This window comes from Myotis lucifugus, unplaced genomic scaffold (genome assembly GCF_000147115.1).
Source record: "Myotis lucifugus unplaced genomic scaffold, Myoluc2.0 scaffold_200, whole genome shotgun sequence".
Taxonomy (NCBI): Eukaryota; Metazoa; Chordata; class Mammalia; order Chiroptera; family Vespertilionidae; genus Myotis; species Myotis lucifugus.
Window position 1 is genome coordinate 1,135,708 of NW_005871248.1, and position 4,450 is coordinate 1,140,157.

General features: G+C 45.2%; 1 pseudogene; it reads right to left on the reverse strand.

Moving 5' to 3' along the window:
* Positions 1–251: 251 nt before the first annotated feature.
* Positions 252–877, reverse strand: LOC102426941 (annotated as a pseudogene).
* Positions 878–4,450: the final 3,573 nt, after the last annotated feature.

Here is a 4,450-nt window from a genome sequence, read left to right on the forward strand (position 1 = left end):
GACTTACATTTGCAACTCAATAAGGAAACAACTGCATTCCAAAACAGCCAAGTAAACACACAGGTCCCCAAAGGGAAGGGAAGGTACTTTTTAACTGCCACACTCACTCCAAAGCCCACTCATCTCCTCCAGCATCCCCAAGATCAGGTCAGGCTCCGCTCGGCTGTAAATAAAGCGGCAGATGCTCTGCACCACTGACACCACAGGACAGTCGCCTCTGGTGCTGGGCTCCAGCGTCCCTTTCTCACAGGTCACCATCCATCCGAGTAAGTGGCGGTCTGAGCAACCTGTAGATCGTGCTCACACTGTGCTGCCAAAGCTGGACCCAGGACCACCTCTGATGGGGCAAGAGCAGGCATGGCAACAAACTCCACGTTGGGGTTTCCAATTAGTTTTCTAGCAAGCCAGAGGAAGGGCTCTTCAAAGTTGCAGTTACTTTTTGGCAGAATGTCATATATGGAAGATTCTTCTTTCTGTGGAAGACAATCGATTTTGCTTAACTTTCCTGTCCTTCGTATCCACATTGTTGCCACACAACATGATGGGATGTTTTCACACACTCATACCAGTTCTCTATGTCAGTTAAGCACATTCTTGTCAGTAACTCTTGAAGTTACATCAAACATTGTAATGGCACAATGGGCTTGGATGTGACAGCCATCTCTCACCAACCTTCTGACCAGCTGTATCCCATATATTGAAGTTAATAGGTCCTCTGTTGGTGAGGAGCATAAGGGGATGGACCTCAACATTCAAGGTAGCTACATACTTCTTCGTAAATTCATCCATCAGGTGACATTTCACAAATGTAGTTTTTCCAGTCCCACCAGCACCAATCAACACAAGTTTGAACTTGGGGTTCTCCTTGGGCAGCCATCATGATGTTACTTCCAGAAGTGTTTCTGGGCCCATCTGACTCTTAAATCTTCTCTTTTAATCTTGGAGGAATTCTGAAGCCAGACTGCCTGGGTTTGAGTTTTGGTTTCATCATCACTTACTTCCTATGTGACTTAGGCAACTGTCTTAAATACTTGCTGATTCAATCTCCTTGATTGTGAAATAAAGATGATGATAATAATACCTAGCTCACAGGGTTGTTCTGAGGATTGACTGAGACAATATTTGTAAATCTCTTAGAACAGTGCCTGGAACATAGTAAATGCCATCTACAGTAAGTATTGAAGATTAGTATATATATCCACACTGATGGAGATATATACAGTGGTGGGGAAAAGTAGGTTTACAGTTGTTTGTTTGGAAAATACTAAAATATCTATAATAATAAAAGCATAATATACTAATTAGACCGGACGGCTGAACGACCTTCTGGACGTCATTCCTGTTGTCCTTCCCAACGAAGCTGCCACAGCAGGGGCTGAGGCAGAGGTGGTTAGGGGGTGATCAGGCAGGCAGGAGAGCAGTTAGGAGCAAGCAGTCCTGGATTGCAAGACGGTGCAGGCTAGGCTGAGGGACTCTCCCCTCCCCCGCCCACATTAATTTCTTGCACCCAGCCTCTAGTTAATAAATAATAATACAAGAATGAACTGTGTTTTGCATGCTCACAACTGTAAACCTACTTTTGCCAATCCCTGTATATATATCTCTTTCAGTGTGGAGAATAAAGAAACTGAAGCTCAGAGAGGATAGTAATTTACCAGAGGTTGCCCTGCCCAGATTTGAACCTAAGACTATTTCACAGTTTCACCTGTGGTCACCTTAGCTAGCAGGACAGAATGTTCTCAGAAATGCGATCCTTTCACTGAGGTATAATGGGTGATGATGCTATGAAGATGATGAATACTTTTATTGCGCTAGATGTTTTATATATATTATTTAATTTAATTCTTATAATGGTCTTTTTTGTTATATATCATCTCAATGTACTGGATTGAATGGTGTCCCTCTGAAATTCTTGTTTAGTTAGAAACTCAAAATGTGACCTTATTTGGAATAAAGGGTCTTTGCAGCTGTAATTAGTTAGGATGAGGTCAAACGGGATCAGGGTGGGCCCTATGAGAAGGTGTTCTTATAAGAAGGCCATGAGGAGACACAGAGACACAGGGAGAAGGCCAGGTGAGACAGAGGCAGAGATTGGAATGATACAGTTACAAGCCAAAGAACACCGAGGAATGTCAGCAGCCACCAGAAACTCCAAGAGCCAGGGATGTTCTTTCCCCAGAGGCTGCAGAGGGAACATCGCCCTGCTGACCACCACCTTCCAGCCTCCAGAACTTTTAACCTTCAGAACGACGAGAGTATAGATTTCAGTTACCTTTAGGCACTCAGTTTGTGGTCTTTTGTTATGAGACCCCTAGGGAACTAATGTACTCCAGTTGACATTAGAGAAGCTGAGGCTCAGACAAGCTAAGGCATTTGCCTCAGTGGCAGCAGACCTGGGACTTGAACTTGGGTCTATCCGACTCCCTACACTGAGTTCTATCTCCAGCAAGTACCAGACTTGCCAAGGCATCTGGTCAGCATTAGGACTGACCTGTGCACTCTGCCCAGCACCATCAGAGCCAGTCTCTCCTGAATTGGACCCTGTGGTCCAGACACAGTGAACCATGTGCTGCTCAGTGTGTCACGAGGGAGGGACTTGAAACAGCAGTCATACCTCCCACATTTGAGGGGGGGGGGGATATCCTCCAAAACCTTTGGAGAGAATTTCTCAGTTAATTGGATATTAACTTAAGTTTTCTTTAAGTATAAGCAACATAGACAATTATTTCAAAATAATGAAAATGTTAGCCCCTGGAGAATTACTTTATATTACATCTCTCCAGTGCACAGAATCACATTAGTGATCATTCTTGGCTCATGTCACGCTGTCTTCAGTTCACACACAGCTTTGTTGCTTATTTATTCCCATAAAGCCGCCAATGAACCCCAGAACTATTGACAGTAATTCACAGCAACCTATATTCTCCTCCCTCCTCCCTTCTCCCCTCCTTATATATAACAACCCAAACAACCCTCTTGAATTTTGTCTTTATTATTTTGTCTTTGAAAAATAAATGTGCTTTCCAGATGTGTGCCCACAAGGACCGATGTGGTCTGGCTGTTTCTTTGACCTTGACTCCAGTATCTTCGTCCTGGCTTGGTAACTGGTGGGTCCTGGTCTCAGTAGTCAGAAAGACTCATTGAGTAACATTCCCGGGCCCTTGTCTGTGCCAGGAACCATGCACCAGCTGACTCCCTCCTCCAGTGGTTTCGTTCTCTTGTCCTCTTCCCTGGCCGCATCAGTAGATATGACTGCAGGCCCACTTATTGGAGACAGAGGCATAACTTGTGGAGAATAGAGGTTGGGGGGGTGGGGGGGGGCGCGCGGGGAGCTGATCATGAAGCATAACTGACCAGAGTACTGCGTGAATGGAGGCCCAGTGCCAGATTCAGTTTCTTAGCAGATCTATTAGGTCATTTGATAGCTCATTTAGCTCTCAGGTGTCCTTGCTATTTGTAAGATCACACTTCTTTTTAGAAGGGACCCAAACAAAGGCTTAATCTCCCGGCATTTTTACGCAAACAGGGGCTTTTGTTCCAAGGCCTTCTGCATGCAAATAGTAATTACAAAGCGGTTAAGCAAATCTCCTTGTAACCCACTGAGACCCGGGCCTGTGTCTGTAATTTTGCAAAGGGAGCAGGGGCCCAGAGGAAATGCTTCTTTGTGGGGAGATTCTGGTCGGGCTTTCTTTGCTAGTGGATAGCACCTGATTGAAACGTCACCTCTTCCAAGCAGAGTTAATGCTGGGGACCATGAGGAAGAGGGGATAAGGTACGGAAATGGCAGTTAGGGAAAAGGGATTTTGTTCAAAATCGTTGCTTTTTGTGGGAGGGGAGGAAGCGGGGATATGCGTCCTCAGCTGATTCACTGAGAAAACTGACATCTGGTACTTTCCCTCCTGATCACTGACATTCTCCTCCCTGAATAAACACAGAGAAGGAAACACAAGTGGAAAGGAGACTTCTAAGTAGGTCCAGTAAGTTGTTTCTCCAGCCAGAGACTAGTCTAGAGCCAGCACACTTCAAAGATAACACAATCTCCTGTCAGCTGCAGAACTTCTCTTGGTCGCGGTAAAATACTACACGGAGGGATGAGGAAAAAGTGTTGGAAATAGAAGGTGATAACACGAAGCCAAGGGAGCGGAGAGGAGGAAAGATACTCCAGCCGGGAGACGTGCTCGGGGAGCAGGGGGACAATTTTGGCCTGAACCTAGAAGGTAAAAATGTCATAACAGGCAAACAGATGTCTTCTGGCTGAGAGATCAAAGCTGTTACATCTGGAATGTTGTCACGAGCCATTTTTAAAAGGCGGCCATCCTCCAAATGGATGCGCAGTAACGGGTGAATTATCAAAATCCATGAATTATCACAGCCTTTATTCCTTTTCCTGGGAGATTAATAATGTTTGGGGCAAGAATCAAGGCCAAAGGGATCTGAGGATCATAGGCAA